Here is a 19997-nt window from a genome sequence, read left to right as displayed (position 1 = left end):
AATTACGTATTACATAAACAATGGCAGGTAAAAACTCCGTTAGTGGGAGTTTTTCAAGGGATGGAGCCTCTTCTGCATGGCCATTTTGGAATATCTTTTCCATAAATGAGATGAAATGATCCCCCATCTAAGGCTTCTTCTTAAAGGAGCAGTAGAGTGAGGACAAACAGACTGCTGCTTGTGACCTGTCATTATGAAGACAAGGACGTAGCTGTCTGAAAGGCAAAGGAGCTACCCAGCTATTGTCCTCATCTTTATAGACTCACTATTCCATGGACTTCAGGGAGAGTAAATCCTTTACTGATGTGCCGATCGTGCCAATGATTACTCATCCCAAGTCCAGTTTTTGAGCATAGGGGTGTCAGGAAGGTTTTAGTGAGGACCCAAATGCAGGAGAGCAGGAGGCAGGAGTTCCAAAAAACTGAGATTTATCGCTCACAAACAGAACCAAAAACGCTGCTAAGCAGGATACAAAACCCAGAACTTGAAACAAGAATCAAAAACCATGAAAACCTGAACGTGAAATATGGAGAGAGGATCAGGGCAGATGGGAAACAGGAAGGTCAGGACAGCACTGAAACACAAGGACATGGGCTTTCAAAATAAAACAGGGAAATGTCAAATCCTGACAAGGGGGACTTATGTGGGCCATTTATCGTTTTACTTACTTTGTGGATTCTTATGATGTCTCTGCCAAGTAACACCATAATAACAGCCTGAGGGTCAAACTCTGGGATCTTTTGTGCCAGAGGTTTTAGATGATCCTGATGCAGTGCTGCTTGTGGCGTGGGTATTTCAGGGCAATTATTTGGGATCACATTACACTCAATCAGTGTTCGCAGAGGGAGAATAACCTGCCCATCTAGGGACTCAACCTGAAAGACGTGCTCTTATACCTGCTATCTCAACTACACCAGCACATGTTTGGAGAGACTAAGGAGAGTCTTGGCCTTTGATGTTGAAAAGGTCAAATAACTCAGAATCAGAATCATGTTTATTTGGCCAATTCAGGTCAAACAAGACAGGGAATATATATATATATATATATATATATATATATATATATATATATATATATATATATATATATATATATATATACATACATACAATGGGATTGATTGATTCCATGGGCTGTGTCTAAGTAGGTGAGTCGCGGCAGGGCCCCATCAAGTTTAGTGACTTCAAGCTCCATTAAGAGATCGCTTAGCTCTCTTAACTTCCTGTGGTCATTGTTAGAGAGCTTCGGGAAGCTATCCAATCTCTTGAACAGCGAATTCTCAATTACCTCTGGTGACCGGTAACACTCATCAAGTCATGTGAAGCGATGTTAAACCCTCTTTGTGGATGGTGGATATGCACATCTCTTATCCTTCGCACCTCAGCAGCTGACTAGATAGCCATTTCAATAAGAGATCTATCTGTTCACTGTATGTAAAAATCAAACCTCTTATGGCATTCAAGAATTGTGTTTTCCAAGCCTTGTAACACTCAGGCTTATCACTGAACTGCAGGAGACCTAAAGACACAAGTTCACGTTTTTTTTTTAAAACCTAACCTAAAGTCTGACATGCTTTGACTGTCAGCTGCATTAGCCTGTGTAATATCTGCATACTGGTGAGTTTGAGGATTAGTCATTAAATACCTCTGTATGATCTCTGCGATACCTGTTTTATTACACACTTTCTGGGGTGTTCCACCTGAGCGGTGTGGCATGTGAGCATCAGTATGACTGACTTTGCTTCCAGCAAATTAAATATGCTCCTTAGGCTGATACCTATGACTGGGTTTGCTATCCTGAATTTGACACTGAACAGTAGCTTTGGGAGGGTGCTGTGTAACAGTGGCTGGTTGACTAACACTTGAATTTGTTAACTGATAGGTAGCATACTTTGCCTGGTCCTCCAAATAACTGGTCCTCTTTTTCTTCATCTATGGCTGCTTCTAAGGCTGCAGCATTAGCTTCTACAGCTGCAGCCTTTTTGTCTAGTTGAAGAGTGTCAAATTATACTTTCAAGTGTGTTTTCTCTACCTTTACAGACGCTTCTAATCATACCCAACAGCAGGAGGTACTATTTAAAAAAAATGAAAGCATTTGACTGATACACAATCTTTCAACTTGAGTCAGTCTGAAGTCAGTCAGGCTATGAAACAAAGCAAAACAAAATATAAAAACCTGACTGTACTGCAATGCCAATTTTTTTTTTTTTACTCACCTTTCTTGTTTCTTCAGAACAGTCGAGGGTCTGCTATGGTGTTCCACAGGGTTCAGGGCTAGGGCCAATCTTGTTCAGTTTATACATGCAGCCATTGGGAAGTATAATCCTGAATCAAGGCATACACTTTCATTGCTATGCTGATGATACGCAGCTCTATTTGTCTATGAAGCCGGATGAAACAGAACCGTTAGTTAAACTTCAGGCATGTCTTAGGGAGATCAACGACTGGAAGTCTGGAAATTTTTTGCTTCTAAATTCAGATGAAACAGAGGTTATCATTTTTGGTCCAAAGCATCTTCGGAAGGAATTAGGGCTTCTCACAGTGCAACTGTCAGAAGCACAGCCTTGGTGTTGTTTTCGATCAGGATTTGTCATTTAAACCATATATTAATCAGGTTTGTAAAATAGAATTTTTCCATCTCCGTAATATTGCAAAGATTAGGAAAATCATCTCGCAGAGTGATGCAGAAAAACTAACTCATGCCTTTGTATCTTTTAGACTACATTACTGTAATGTGTTATTAGCAGGATGTCCAAGTAATTAGCTGAATAGGCTCCAGCTGATCCAAAATGCAGCAGCACGAGTACTGACAGGAATCAGCAAGAGAGACCACGTCTCTCCAGTGTTAGCTTCGCTCCATTGGCTACCTGTAAAATTCAGAATCCAATTCAAAATTTTGTTACTTGCGTATAAAGCCCAAAACGGCTTACCTCTGAAATATTTGCAAGACCTGATAGTACCTTATGTTCCTAACAGAGCTCTCCGTTCTCAGAGTGCAGGTTTACTCATAGTTTCTATAGTATCCAAATGTAGAATTAGAGGGCGGGCGTGCTGCTATCAGGAACCACTACTATGGAGCCAACTTCCAATCTGGGTTAAGGAGGCTGACACCACCTCCACCTTTAAAACTAAACTTAAAACCTTTCTGTTTAGTAAAGCCTATAGTTAGTGTTTAGTAAACCTCTAGCTGGTGTTGGTAAATCTCTAATTAGTGTAAACACTAGTGTGTTAGAGTCAGTAGTCATAGTTGCAGCTATAGAACAAGACTATAATAGGTAGTCTCAAACATAGCTTCATGGTAGATATGCTGCTATAGGCCTACGCTGCAGGGGGGCACCGACATGATCCACTGGGCAATGCCCCTTCTCTTCTCCTCTTTCATTTTTTATTAGTTACAAGTATCTCATAGCCATATTTTTTTCCATTGTTCTTGTTGTTTTGTGCTGGTCTGTCCCCCCATTTTTTCTCTTTTGTGTATGTTTGCAGGCCAGAGCTTGCTGACCTGCAGTAAGATAAAAATTCCCCAGTGTAATTGGCACAAGTCTTTGATCATCTCATCTCATTAGCAAACACTGTTTTGACTGTTATTGATGCTAAAGCTAAGTTATCTTTGTAAATCTGTAACTTACAGATAACTGCATAACATTGTTATGTTAGCCCTGAGTAACGTCAGTTATATTTTGTTTACATTCATATATGCATAATTATCTATTGTACAATACATAGAGTGACGTGCATTATGGGATTATTAACTGTTACAGTATGAAAAGAACATTGCATCAGAATGTGGCGGCACGAAGAGGTAGTTTTGGTTAGAGTTATATGTTAAGGATTTTTACTGTTGCCAAACAACGCCACCCTGGGAGTTTCACCCAGGGAAATTAAAGTACACTAGTTCAGGAGAAAAAGGCACTCAAGTCCATCACAAAGTGAGGCAGAGACAGTGATTCAATTATACAAAAATAGATTTGTTTTTATTATTCAATTGTTTTAAAAATTACCAATAAAAGGAAATCATTCACTAGAGGGGATTTTAAAAAGGGGACCAATCAGGGCTGAGACTTTCTGGTGTGGATGGGTCAACTAAGAGGGGATACTTAAAACACCACACCTGCAATAGAAGAAATAAGGTGAAAAACTTAAACACAGCACACAACAAAAGGCAAGGGCACCACCGGACACCAATCCACCACCGTCAGCTCAGCACCTGAGAGGGGGGAAACCAGAGGACAGTTAGGGAACAAATTAACACAAAAGGAAATGAATAAACTTAAATTAAATGTAATTAGGCTCAACAATGACTTATTGGCCACCCAAAATATACAAAATCACAAATACCTCAAAAGAAATATAAATAACTGAAACTAAACAAACTATAAATTCCTGAATGAAAGAAAATACAAATAAACAGAACCAACAGACACACAAAACAACCAATAAACCAATTCCCACACTGTTCTCTCTCACACATACACACACGCGCACACACAGACACTGGCCCGGTTTCCCAGATCAGTTAAGTAGTTCTTAACAGTTAAGTAGTTCTTTCACAGGCTCCTTAAGATGGTTTGAAAGAAGTCTTTCGCTGTTAAGAACTACTTAACTGATCTGGGAAACCGGGCCACTATAAAACTTGGCTGAACGTCACGGAGCCCCGAAGCGACACAGTAGCTCTACAAGCAGCAGACGCAAGCTGTCACGCAGCAGCAAAACGGCGTCTGAACGTCACGGTGCTCCAGCAAGGCAAAGCAGCTCCACAAGGCAAAGCAGCAGGGGTTTAGCGGTGGCTACATGGACATCTTTAACCTACAATAATAAAAACATAACATAAGAAACTACAAGTGGCTGGCAGAGAAAGCCATTGTCACTGAACACCTACCAATCAGGCATTCCTGGCCATTACGGCATGGAAAGAGGTCAGCGCAGCATGTGCGCAACCTGTAAACAAACACACAGGTTGCTGCGTGTACAACGCCAAGGAGGATGACGCGGGGGGGAGAAAGCTCACTTACCGGCAGTAAGCAGTGAACGGCATACAAAACGATACAAGCGGTGAGCAGCATGCAGCCAGCATTCAACACAGGGACAGGGTGACATGAGCTTTGACACTTCCACGTCGATTGCACCTGTGAAGAAGCAGCATGCAGCAACACCCAAGCGAGCCTCCACACCCAGGGGCGGAAGTGACGGACGTCAAGTGGCAACGAAGCCCGGCCCCCGGGAGCAAGAGAAAGACAGGTATTGAAACCCCCCTTTTATACCGTCACTGCCCACTAGGAGTGACGTCACAGGACCGAGGACTGTCCTGCTACAAGAAGAACATTCAGCATTTCCTCCAAAAAAAGAAATAAAAAATAGCAGAGCCAGAGCACCAGTCAGTCAGAGGTTGGGAGCCAGCTAACGGAAGATGTACAGCAGAAGCCTTCAGCTTCAGCTGTACACATAGGTATGTACATTTGTTAACAATATGAACAGCATAAATGTGACAATTTGACATATAAATAAACTGAAGTAATCCCTGTATTGCTTCAGGTGTGTCCAGTGATGAGGACGGGACTACAGGCCATGCACGGGGAGGGGGATAGTGGTCTGGCAGCCCCTATTACCCAACCAGTACCTATGGGTATGTCTTAACTATTCATTTTTCATATGATGTATAATGTACTTAAATGTGATTATCATTCTAATGAAACCTATACGTTATTGTAGAGTCAGAAGAGGATTCCTGTGATGAAGGCCCCTCATTTCATACAAATCAGGGTATGTATGCTTTACCTTTTTGTAAACATTACAGTATCATGCTTTTATTTGGATCAAAATATTTCACGTATACTACAGTGGCTTACACTGGCATTGAGGGCAAATCCCCATTTTAATAATACTGGTGTTTAAAAGCTAAATGTGATAATTTGACATATATATAAACTGATACAATCCCTGTATTGCTTTAGGTGTGTCCAGTGCTGACAATACAGAATATCCTGCAGGCCATGCACAGGGGGATAGGGGTGTGGCAGCCCCTTTTGGCCAGCCTGGACCAATTGGTATCCAGGGCTGTGCTGCAAGAGGCAGCGCTCATCTTAGCAAACAAAGCACATATCAACTGTGCACAGTTAAGAGAAAAAGACAGTTTTTTTTTTTTTAAGATTTGCTGGTTAGGAGGGATGTTACTCTTTTCATTCAAGTAAGTTAGCAAAGTCTCTCAGATGGTAAGAATACGAGAGTAACCAACACTGTAACTTGTTTAAGGTTTTGCACAGTTTTTTCAAATAAATATTATGTCCAAAGAGGCTTACTGTACCTATTTTAAATATGTTTGCACTTTATAGACGACTATAGGTGACTATATTCTTTAACGTGCATTGTTTTCTTATGTTGGCTTTTGGAGTCACAGGTTATTGTAACATTATTAACAAATCAGTGTTGGAACAAAATTTGTTAAAAGTAATGTCAGTTTTTTTTATGTACACATAAGCTCTGGAGAGGTCAGCTTTCTCTGATGATATAAAATATTCTACATTGCCAGTACCTCCAACCATTGTTGCACGTGTTCAATTTTGCAGTTTTGTCAAGTAAATATTTTGTCCAAAGAGAATTAAACTTGAAACTTTTTTGGCACTTTATACTGTGACTGTTTTGGAAGGTTGTTTTTTTTTCCAAGATTAAAGTATGGAGATTTTCAATCACATTTGTATGTTTCCACTCCTGTGTGTTCTGTGTTGTGACTAGTACAGTAGGTTTATTTTTCCTTGCAGTGTTAGTAATTGCAAATGTGTGTGTGGGTGTGGGTGTGTGTTTGCTTGTGCGCGTGCATACAGATGGCTAAAGTTCCATGTGACGCCACTCACGCATGAATCTCACGAGATATCTCGTGAGAATCCCGTCTCTTGTTCGAGGGGAGAGGAAGGGGGGGGGGTGATCAGAGGCTGCAGTGTAGCCAAACAACCACCAGGGGGCATCTGTGAGCAGGAGGACACCGCTCAGCCCCCAGCAGCAGAGAGCCAAATTATTAATGTAGAAGGAGGACAAAATAAGCTCAGGCTTTCAGTTGACGCATATTATTATTATTATTATAATAATTTTTTTGTTTAATGTACTGTAGGACACATGTAAACAATATTGAAAAAACGACCAAAATAAATACAGTCATTCATTCATTTATTCCACTGCTGTTCTGAGCTGTTGCATCCTGACTCTTTTTCTCCTAAAGCCGCAGTGCAGGGTGTTTTTTCCAGAGATGAACATAGTTACTGAATGGTTGTTGTTTTCGCTATCTTTTCTTCTGGGCAAAAAGATTATTATAAAGCGACATGCTACCATTGATTGTATTGTATTGTATTGCTCAGAGCTTAAATATAAAAATCAACGCCTGCTTCGTGGCACAGTCTGTTTAGACAGTGGCTCTAAGGATACGAACCTCTTGGGGGTCGCTGGTTCAAATCTCGGCCTGGGCGCTTTGACTCTTTAAAAAAATACGTAATCTTTTGGATCAATAATTGAGTCTGACAATTTTTATTTTACCAGTTAACAAATAAATTATATACCATATATACAATAATATAATACATTTTTTTTATTAATTATTAATTATATATTACATTTTTTAACATTAAAGTCAAATATTTGAAGGGATGGCACTTAAAGGGGACCTATTATGGCATTTAATGTATATTTTAAACAGGCTTTGAATGTCTTCAAAGCATGTCAATTTTATATTTTGTCTTACTTATTTTTTTTTTCTTCTTTATGTATTGTTTGTTTTCACTGAGTAAAAGCTAATGTCTCATATTTTTGCTGATCAAAAGAAAAAAGGGTAGGCACTATAAGCTATGGCTTCAGCCTACACCTTTTCGGCAAAAGAAATGTTTTTTTTTTCTTCCTTTTCATCTTGTTCTGTACAAGCCGAAATAAAGATTAATTAATTAATTAATTAATTAATTAATTAATTAATTAATTAATTAATTAATTAATTAATTAATTAATTAATTAATTAATTAATTAATTAATTAATTAATTAATTGATTAATTAATTCATTCATTCATTCATTCATTCATTCATTCATTCATTCATTCATTCATTCATTCATTCATTCTTAAAAACAATCTAAAGCTTGTTTTTCTACATAAAACAGAAATTCAGCCTGTGGGCCATGTCTCTAGTTGTACCGCTTCTAACCCCTTTTTTCTGTGCTTCATTTTAGGGGAGGATAATGAGGCTCTGCACTGATTGGCTGCTTGAATGACGTGTAGGAGGGGAGGAGGAGACAAAGCCTCTCCAGCCAGGGCAGCGGCTCCGTACACAAAGCGTGTCGTGTCCCATGCGAGGGAGCTTATGTGACAAAATAAATTTCATTGCTTTATTTTTTTGTATTGGACTGTCCTAACTGGCCCAGAGTTTAACGGTTTCAGTGTGGACAGAGAGAGTTTAACAGTTTCAGTGTGGACAGAGAGCGTCCGATGTCACGCAGCTCGACTTGATAGTTGGACGCTCTCATTCAGTTATGACACGGTGTAAATGGATCTTAACCCTGAATTACGGTTCTGCATTAAATCGACGCCCTACGCCGTAGGCTCTGCGTTGGTGTAACGCGGAACCATTAATAAGCCTTTAGTCACCTCGTATTCACACTAATTCACACAGGAAGATTTAATTTAATTCTAAACAGGTACACCACGGTTATTTACTCCAATTCCTCATTTCATTTCATATGTTACAAGACAAATGAATCATGTTAACGGTAAAGAAATCACAACACTGAATTTTCACAAATGACAACTTTATTGTTAAAAAAATAAAACATAAGTTTTATATACTGTAAATAACATTTATGTACTATTGCTGGCTCAAGGAAGGAATTTGGCACGCCGTGTGTAAACCCTCAGTTTTGTGTGTCATTTCTGGATTTAAAACACACACATGGCGCTTGAACAAAAAGGCGCCGCCTACATACACGGAGCGCCGCCTTACAACCACACACACACACAGGTCTGAGTTTCAGCTTCAAGCCATCCATGAATGCATAGCAGAGGTAACCTAAGCTACAACACACAGACACACACACACAGAAACACACACACACACACACACACACACACACACACACACACACACACACACACACACACACACACACACACACACACACACAAGCATTGTGCAAGTGTTGTAGTTTGATTGTGCTTTATTTAAGTTATTACATTAATCAAACCCATCAAAATCTCCATCCTCCGTTTCTGCATTCATCCGAGCCTGATCGGGAGAACTGATCAGCTGCAACGGGCAGCGCCCGCAGCTCTCTGGCCGCGCTCATAGCCGAGTCATTTTCCGATGATGATGCCGGCTTTTTATTATTTATTATTATTATTATTATTATTATTATTATTATTATTATTATTATTATTATTATTATTATTATTATTATTATGTGTGTGTATAATCTTCTCAAAATGCAATAACTTATTACATAATGTGGCTAAATCTATTACAAAATGGGGCAGTTTATTACAAAATGTGGCTTTATTACAAAATTAAATGAAAAAGTTATTACATTTTGAACGTTTATTACAAAATGCACCGAGGAGGCCTCAGCCAATCCTCAGCCACCATAATAAAATGAAGAAAACTATAAAACAAGAAGCTGCGAGTCCCTGATTTCCTCCTCCTGACTCAGACGTGTGCCAGCAGGCCCCGCCCCCCAGCGCCCCCCGACCAATCAGTGGTGGAGGGTGATGACGTCCAACCCAGTCTCATATAAAAACGTACCCTGGCTACGTTGGTCCAAAGTGCAAAAACGTAGAGGGGTTACAATATTAGCCCTTGAAATGTATAACTGTTACATTTTTCTAGCGCTTGAAATGTATAACTGTTACATTTTTCTGCCTATTCGTTTTGCGTCCAAGTCACGTGACTTTTAAGATTCTGGCCGTGGACATTTTTCATTTTTGAGTGAAAAAAATCTATATTTTGAGTTAACAAACACGGTGGACATTTTTTATTTTTGAGTGAAAAAAATCTATATTTTGAGTTAACAAACACGGTGGACATTTTTCATTTTTGACTGAAAAAAATCTATATTTTGAGTTAGTTTCTGCATAGAAATGCGTTTTGATTACATTTCTAGCAATATATAAATGTAGATAATATCTTGCTTGCTCGTGGTTGCAACGTTTTTTTCAGATCTCGTCAGAATAATGTAAAACTGGAACGTTTTAATAACGTTAAATGGTTACATTTTTGGTTGCTGGACACGCTGTGAAAAAAATCTATATTTTGAGTTAGTTTCTGCATAGAAATGCGTTTTGATTACATTTCTAGCAATACATATTTCACTTTCATAATATTCACTCAGTAAATGTATATAATCTCTTGCTTGCTCGTGGTTGCAAGGTTTTTTCAGATCTCGTCAGAATAATGTAAAACTGGAACGTTTTAATAACGTGAAATGGTTACATTTTTGGTTGCTGGACACGCTGTGGAAAAAAATCAATATTTTGAGTTAGTTTCTGCATAGAAATGCGTTTTGATTACATTTCTAGCAATACATATTTCACTTTCATAATATTCACTCAGTAAATGTATATAATCTCTTGCTTTCTCGTGGTTGCAAGGTTTTTTCAGAAATCGTCAGAATAATGTAAAACTGGAACGTTTTAAAAACGTGTAATGGTTACATTTTTGGTTGCTGGACACGCTGGCAATAAAATCAATATTGTGAGTTAGTTTCTGCATAGAAATGCGTTTTGATTATATTTCTAGCAATACATATTTCACTTTCATAATATTCACTCAATAAATGTACATAATCTCTTGCTTGCTCTGGTTGCAAGGTTTTTTCAGATCTCGTCAGAATAATGTAAAACTGGAACGTTTTAATAACGTGAAATGGTTACATTTTTGGTTGCTGGACACGCTGGGAATAAAATCAATATTTTGAGTTAGTTTCTGCATAGAAATGCGTTTTGATTACATTTCTAGCAATACATATTTCAATTTCATAATATTCACTCAATAAATGTACATAATCTCTTGTTTGCTCTGGTTGCAAGGTTTTTTCAGATCTCGTCAAAATACCCTGGCTACGTTGGTCCAAAGTGCAAAAACGTAGAGGGGTACAATATTAGCCCTTGAAATGTATAACTGTTACATTTTTCTAACCCTTGAAATGTAAAACTGTTACATTTTTCTGCCTATTCGTTTTGCGTCCAAGTCACGTGACTTTTAAGATTCTGGCCGTCATACCAACAAACACGGTGGACATTTTTCATTTTTGAGTGAAACAAATCTATATTTTGAGTTAGTTTCTGCATTTAAATACGTTTTGATTACATTTCTAGCAATATATAAATGTAGATAATCTCTTGCTTGCTCTGGTTGCAAGGTTTTTTCAGATCTCGTCAGAATAATGTAAAACCGGAAGTTTTTAATAACGTGAAATCGTTACATTTTTGGTTGCTGGACAGTGCTGTGAAAAAAAATATCAATATCTTGAGTTACTTTCTGCATATTAATGCGTTTTGATTACATTTCTAGCAATACATATTTCAATTTCATAATATTCACTCAATAAATGTACATAATCTCTTGCTTGCTCTGGTTGCAAGGTTTTTTCAGATTTCGTCAGAATACCCTGGCTACGGTGGTCCAAAGTGCAAAAACGTAGAGGGGTTACAATATTCAACCCAGTCTCACAGGAAAACGTGGTACAGGCTACGTTGGTCCACATTGCAAAACGTGGCCAATGTTACGATTTGCCCTCCTAAAACGTGAGATGTGAATGCGTTCCGTGGCTCATTCATTTTAATAGGTTTCGTTAGGTTTCGTTTCTGTCACGTGACTTTCAAGTTTTCGGCTGAAAATAAAAAAAAATAAAATTGCTGCCATTTCTTTGATTCTCGGTCTAAATTGCAATATTTTAAGATAGTTTCGCCATGAAAAGCAGATTTTATCATATTCATAGCAAGAAATATATTTTGGTCATTTTACCCTAATTTAATGGATCTTATTGACGGAAATGTATGAACCATGTGCTTGTTTTACTTCCTTTGAGTAATAAAACCACCAATTCTCTTGCATGGCCCCGTTATTAAAATATATGCCAGGCCCAGTGCTTAATTTGTAAAGTGGGAGGTCCCGGAGCGCAGATGATGAGTGGCTCCGGTGCGAGAGAAAAAAAACACACACACACACTGTTGAACTGTCCGTTTTGACGTTAACGGCGATTTTTGATATCTGCAACATTTCTTAAGGCAGAAACACCACTGTATTACACAACATTAGTGGGTTAATTTCCTGCACATCAATTTTCATGTTTTTCCCTTCGATTGTGAGAAAAAAAAGAGTTGTTTCACGCTGAGAGCATCATGCCAGCCAATCAGAATCCTGGAAAAAACATCAACAAATGACACGTGTAACTTCCAGGCTGATTTATGGTTCCGCGTTACACCAACGCAGAGCCTACGGCGTAGGGTACGCGGCGACGCACACCGTAAAGGCACGCATCGCCGCGTACCCTACGCCGTAGGCTCTGCGTCGATTTAACGCGGGACCATAATTCAGGCTTTACTTCCAAAACGGGACGAGAGTTTTTCATTTGGAGTGACAGGGAAGTGGAGTTACTTTTAAGTGTGACTTTAGAATATTAAACAGGTAAAATACAAGAAAATATTGACGGTGGCCAAACTAATTGTAAACACAGGTCGCACACATGACGCTGGTGAAGTTTCTGTTGCATAATGTGACGTTCTGAAGCCTAAAGAGCATCATGCCAGCCAATCAGAATCCTGGAAAAAACATCAACAAATGACACGTGTAACTTCCAGGCTGATTTATGGTTCCGCGTTACACCAACGCAGAGCCTACGGCGGAAGTGATACTAGTAGCTGATTGGCCGATATGTGATCATCATCATCATCATCATCATCATCATCATCATCACCATCTTTATCATCATCATCATCATCATCATCATCATCATCATCATCATCATCATCATCATCATCACCACCACCACCATCATCATCATCATCATCATCACCATCATCACCTCCATCACCACCTTCATCATCATCAACATCACCTTCATCATCATCTTCATCATCATCTTCATCATCACCTTCATCATCATCATCATCATCACCATCATCATCATCATCGCCACCACCATCATCATCATCATCATCATCACCATCATCATCACCATCATCATCATCCAAGTCAAATTGCACGCACGAGGTCCCGTTCATCGCTGCTTGCAGCTTTAATTTATATTTATATTTATATATAACTATTTTAACATTTCTAAACACAAAAACACGAAAGTGTCCTTGATAATTCAATAATACAATAGGTTCATGTTAAGGACATCCGTTTTAATTAGTTCTCCTTCGATTATGAGATGTTATTAATGCTCAGTAGGCACAGGAGGTTTGTTATGTATTGTTATGAGGCCTATTTCGTGTCTATTTTTGAACAGTTCACTTTGAGCTAGGAAGCTGAAATTCTAGACTCTGTATCAGGAGGTGTCAAGTGTCAAAGGTCACCGCGTCTGTTGCTTCTCGGCTTGCGAAGACCATTTTGTGTCTTTTTTTGCATAGTTCACTAAGGCTTTGAGCTAAGAGGCTGAAATTCTAGACTCTGTATCAGGAAGTGACTGTCATCCACTGTGCCGAGGTCCAAACCCATGCGACCTTCGGAAGTGCCAAAGGTCACCGTGTGTGGTGCCTTTTTCGGGCCTTTTTTGTGTGTTTTTTGAATAATTCACTAACGCTTTGAGCTGGGAGACTGATTTTTGACTATGTTGCAATGCAGAAGGCCCTTTGCTAGGATCTTTTGGTCCCGTGGCTGTACGACTTCCACAGGGCTAGTTGGCATCACAGAGAGTTCACAGAGTTGAGACTTGGCAAGCCCAATCTAAGCCCCATATGGAGGCCACAGGTCGAGTTTTACTTGGTTTGGTCAAATATTGTGGCAACGGTGTCCGTTCGAATGTTGGAAAAGGTGACGTTTCAAAGCCCCGCCCAACGAAAAGAACAGGTCTGATCTGCACCAAACTAACGTCTGTCTGATCAGGGGATGCCCCCAAACAACATATAAAAAATTCAGACTCCTAGCTAAAGGCGTTAGTGAACTATGCAAAAAAAGACACAAAATAGGCCCTGTTCCATTAGTCAGGAGGCTCTCAAACCTATACGTTTCTACAACCTCCTAACCAGCCAGAACGTTTGTGTTGTTTGGGGGCATCCCCTGATCAGACAGACGTTAGTTTGGTGCAGATCAGACCTGTTCTTTTCGAAGTAAAGCCTGAATTAGGGTCCTGCATTAAATCGACGCAGAGCCTACGGCGTAGGGTACGCGGCGATGCGCGCCTTTACGGTGTTTGTCGCCGCGTACCCTATGCCGTAGGCTCTGCGTTGGTGTAACGCGGAACCATAAATCAGCCTGGAAGTTACACGTGTCATTTGTTGATGTTTTTCCAGGATTCTGATTGGCTGGCATGATGCTCTCAGCGTGAAACAACTCTTTTTTTTCTCACAATCGAAGGGAAAAACATGAAAATTGATGTGCAGGAAATTAACCCACTAATGTTGTGTAATTAACAATGATACAGTGGTGTTTCTGCCTTAAGAAATGTTGCAGATATCATTGTGAAAATCGCCGTTAACGTCTAAACGGACAGTTCAACAGTATGTGTGTGTGTGTGTGTGTTTTTTCTCTGGCACCGGAGCCACTCATCGTCTGCGCTCCGGGACCTCCCACTTTACAAATTAAGCACTGGGCCTGGCATATATTTTAATAACGGGGCCATGCAAGAGAATTGGTGGTTTTATTACTCAAAGGAAGTAAAACAAGCACATGGTTCATACATTTCCGTCAATAAGATCCATTAAATTAGGGTAAAATGACCAAAATATATTTCTTGCTATGAATATGATAAAATCTGCTTTTCATGGCGAAACTATCTTAAAATATTGCAATTTAGACCGAGAATCAAAGAAATGGCAGCAATTTTATTTTTTTTTATTTTCAGCCGAAAACTTGAAAGTCACGTGACAGAAACGAAACCTAACGAAACCTATTAAAATGAATGAGCCACGGAACGCCTTCACATCTCACGTTTTAGGAGGGCAAATCGTAACATTGGCCACGTTTTGCAATGTGGACCAACGTAGCCTGTACCACGTTTTCCTGTGAGACTGGGTTGAATATTGTAACCCCTCTACGTTTTTGCACTTTGGACCACCGTAGCCAGGGTATTCTGACGAAATCTGAAAAAACCTTGCAACCAGAGCAAGCAAGAGATTATGTACATTTATTGAGTGAATATTATGAAATTGAAATATGTATTGCTAGAAATATAATCAAAACGCATTTCTATGCAGAAACTAACTCACAATATTGATTTTATTCCCAGCGTGTCCAGCAACCAAAAATGTAACCATTACACTTTATTAAAACGTTCCAGTTTTACATTATTCTGACGAGAAATGGAATCAAAACGCATTTCTATGCAGAAACTAACTCAAAATATAGATTTTTTTCACTCAAAAATGAAAAATGTCCACCGTGTTTGTTAACTCAAAATCACGTTATTAAAAACTTCCGGTTTTACATTATTCTGACGAGATCTGAAAAAACCTTGCAACCAGAGCAAGCAAGAGATTATCTACATTTATATATTGCTAGAAATGTAATCAAAACGTATTTATATGCAGAAACTAACTCAAAATATAGATTTTTTTCACTCAAAAATGAAAAATGTCCACCGTGTTTGTTGGTGTCACGGCCAGAATCTTAAAAGTCACGTGACTTGGACGCAAAACGAATAGGCAGAAAAATGTAACAGTTATACATTTCAAGCGCTAGAAAAATGTAACAGTTATACATTTCAAGGGCTAATATTGTAACCCCTCTACGTTTTTGCACTTTGGACCAACATAGCCAGGGTACGTTTTTATATGAGACTGGGTTGTGACGTCAGATGCAGCCCGACTCCCCCCCCTCTGTAAAAATAAATCTCATGTGAAGTCGTAGTTTCTGCCTCCACTTAGTGGCTAAGACTGAAAAGTGCAGTTCAGACGAATGCATGAATCTGGTATCCCGCGAGTGAAACAGCCATGTTAATTTATTACCATCTGTATGTGTGTGCGCAGGAGCTCCTACTCACACTTCATGCCACCCCTGTATAAGCCAGTGCCCCACTGGTGCCACCCTTGTCAAAAAAGTCTGGACACGCCCCTGTTGCTGACATCCTTGTTTATGCCATGTTTATGTAATAATTGCTCTGGGGTCATGTTCTGGGTCTCTGGAAAGCGCCTAGAGACAACTTCTGTTGTAATAGACGCTATATAAATAAAATTGAATTGAATTGAATTGAATTGAATTGAGTGAGTATGGAGTCCGGGGCCCTCTACTAAGGGCTGTCCGGTCTCTGTATGATCGAAGCAGGAGTTTGGTTCGCATTGCCGGCAGTAGATCAGACTTGTTCCCGGTGCATGTTGGACTCCGGCAGGGCTGCCCTTTGTCACCGGTCCTGTTCATAATTTTTATGGACAGGATTTCTAGGCGCAGCCAGGGGCCGGAGGGGTTCCGGTTTGGGAACCACAGGATTTCATCTCTGCTTTTTGCGGATGATGTCGTCCTGTTGGCTTCTTCGAACCGGGACCTTCAGCATGTGCTGGGGCGGTTTGAGGCCGAGTGCGACGCGGCAGGGATGAAGATCAGCACCTCCAAATCTGAGGCCATGGTTCTCCATCGGAAAAGGGTGGCATGCCTTCTCCGGGTGGGTGGAGAAGTCATGCCTCAGGTGGAGGAGTTCAAGTATCTCGGGATCTTGTTCACGAGTGAGGGAACGATGGAGCGTGAGATTGACAGACGGATCGGTGCAGCGTCCGCAGTTATGCGGTCGATGTACCGGACCGTCGTGGTGAAGAGGGAGCTGAGCCGAAAGGCGAAGCTCTTGATTTACCGGTCAATCTACGCACCTACCCTCACCTATGGCCATGAACTTTGGGTAGTGACCGAAAGGACAAGATCGCGGATACAAGCGGCCGAGATGAGTTTGGGTGGCTGGACGCTCCCTTAGAGATAGGGTGAGGAGTTTAGTCACCCGGGAGGAGCTCGGAGTCGAGCCGCTACTCCTTCACATTGAGAGGAGTCAGCTGAGGTGGCTTGGGCATCTGTACCGGATGCCTTCTGGACACCTCCCTAGGGAGGTGTTCCAGGCATGTCCCACCGGGAGGACACCCCGGGGAAGAACCAGGACCGGAGAGACTATGTCTCTCGGCTGGCCTGGGAACGCCTCGGACTCCCCCCGGAAGAGCTGGAGGAAGTGTCTGGGGTGAAGGAAGTCTGGGCATCCCTGCTGAGGCTGCTGCCCCCGCGACCCGGCAACGGACAAGCGGGAGAAGATGAGTGAGTGATGAGTGAGTGAATTGAAAATTGAATCTTGTCAAGATTGTCATTTTTAGCCCATGGGGTGAGATCTTGTGTGGAGCCCCAGATTGGTGGAGATTATCAGTGTTTTGTATGTCTTCCATTTTCTAATAATTGCTCCCACAGTTGATTTCTTCACACCAAGCTGCTACCTATTGCAGATTCAGTCTTCCCAGCTGGTGCAGGTCTACAGTTTAGTTTCTCACGTCCTTTAACAGCTCTTTGGTCTTGGCCATAGTGGAGTTTGGGGTGTGACTGTTTGTGGTTTTGGACAGGTGTCTTGGGGCCGATAATTAGAATTTCAGTTTTGTTCTCATTTAGTTTCAGGAAGTTATTACTCATCCATTTATGTATTGCTGATAGGCAGTTAGTAATGGAGTTTGTAGCTGCTGTATCATTTGGTTCTGCGGATATGTACAGTTGTGTATCATCAGCATAGCTATGGAAACCTACATTGTGTTCTCTGATAATATCACCCAGAGGTAACATGTAAAGGGAAAAAAGTAATGGACCTAGGCAACTTCCTTGTGCAACTCCATAGTAGTTGTCACATTTCTCAGATATATGACCTCCTAGTCTAACATAGAATTTCCTCCCTCTGATGTACGTTTTGAACCAGTTCAGCACAATGTCCGAGAGACCAACAAGCTTTTCAAGACGATTGATTAGAATATCATGATCAATTGTATCGAATGCTGCACTGAGATCTAGCAGGACAAGGATGGAGACCTTATTCTCATCAGAGTTCAGTCTGAGGTCGCTGATAATTTTAGTGAGAGCGGTTTCAGTGCTGTGATATTTTCTGAACCCTAATTGAAATTCCTCTAGGATGGTGTTTTCTTCTAGAAAATAATTTATTTGAGTTAAAACTATCTTTTCAAGTACCTTACTAATGAAGGGAAGATTGGAAATCGGTCTATAGTTTGCCAGTACCTCACTATACAAGTTAGGTTTTTTTAACAAGGGTTTTACATCTGCTGTTTTAAAGGCATCTGGGAAAACACCAGTCTTAAGGGATGTGTTTATGATTTTTAGGACAGGGCTTGAAACACTATTAAAGGGGACCTATTATGAAAAACACGTTTTTTCTTGTTTTAACATATATAAAGTGGTCTCCCCTCACCCTGCCAGCACAGGGGAGACAAAATACCATGGAATTCTGCAGGGTCTCTGACCCCCGCCTTACAGAGTCCCCCAGTGTCACGTGACCTTTTTTTGAGCCATTCTGAATCTGCGCCTATGGTGACGTCACCATAGGCGCTCATTTCCATAGGTTCAGCCTCCGCTGCTGAAACCACGCCCACAACCAGCTCTCTCGGCTGCTGGAGCGGTCCATCCTTCAGCCAGTCGGACGCGGCGCCGCGGATCCGGGTTAAATCATCCAGGTTCCCGGGTGGTTTGGGAGCTGGGTCCTCGGGGGTCCGTCCCAGGTCGGACCAGCTTCACCCTCCGAGATTTTCAGCGAAATCTGTCGGTTTGATCCCCGTTAACGGGCGATGCGCACAGGATGCGCTCCGGAGCCGATCCACCCGCCGTGGGGTTGCGGCACCAGCGCGCAGCATCCGCCGGGCAGATCCGGCTGAAATTCCGCTGGTCGGTCCCCGGGAGTCCCTGCTACCAGTCCGGGCCGGTTCCTGCGGTCCCGGCCGGTCGGAACCGGTCAGATTCCCTGGTTAAAGCCGCGGTGATGCGCGCTGCTCCAGTCTACTTCCTGGTTTCCAAAGCGGGGTTTCCGACTAAATTGTCCAGGTTCCCAGCCGCTTTGGGAGCAGGGATTTCTGGGGTACGTCCCAGGCTGGACCAGCTTCACCCTCCGAGATTTTCAGAGAAATCTGTCGGTTTGATCACCGGTAACGGGCGATGCGCCGCGGAGCCATGCTGGGTGCCCGGCGTGGCTCCGGGGCGCATCGTTCAGCATCCGCCGGGCAGATCCGGCTGAAATAGTGCATAAATGTTATTTATATACAACTCATATTTTATTTTTTTAACAATAAAGTTGCCATTTGTGAAAATTCAGTGTTGTGATCATTTACAGGCTCGGGCTGCTCTGGCGGAGGGAGGTTTATTCTCCTCCCCTGCCACACGCCATTCAGGGAGCCAATCAGCACAGAGCCTCATTATCATACCCCCCCCCTTCCCTTAGAATGAGGCACAGAAAAAGAGGTTACAAGCGGTAAAACTATAGACATGGCCCAGTGGCTGAATTTCTGATTTATGTAGAAAAAACAAGCTTTAGATTGTTTTTAAGACATTCAAGGCCTGTTTAAAATATACATTAAATGCCATAATATGTCCCCTTTAAATCTTAGTAGAGATTCCATGATAAGTCAAACCTAACCAGTGTTCTTATTATATTGACTTCTTTCTCGTTTCCATTTTTCCTCTTCTTTTACTCTAATTTTCTAATTCTTTTTTCGTCACCAAAGGTCCTATGCAAAGTCCCTTAAAGAGGCACAGTCACAGTTTTTTTCAGATGCCATCAGAAATAGCCCAGGAAACTCGAAACAGCACTTCTCCACTGTAAAACATCTTCTCAAACCACACCAGCTTCCTGAGTGACAGGGGG

Source organism: Cololabis saira, chromosome 22 (genome assembly GCF_033807715.1).
Source record: "Cololabis saira isolate AMF1-May2022 chromosome 22, fColSai1.1, whole genome shotgun sequence".
Lineage (NCBI taxonomy): Eukaryota > Metazoa > Chordata > Actinopteri > Beloniformes > Belonidae > Cololabis > Cololabis saira.
The sequence above is the reverse complement of the archived record's forward strand: the minus strand, read 5'-3'. Positions refer to the sequence as shown.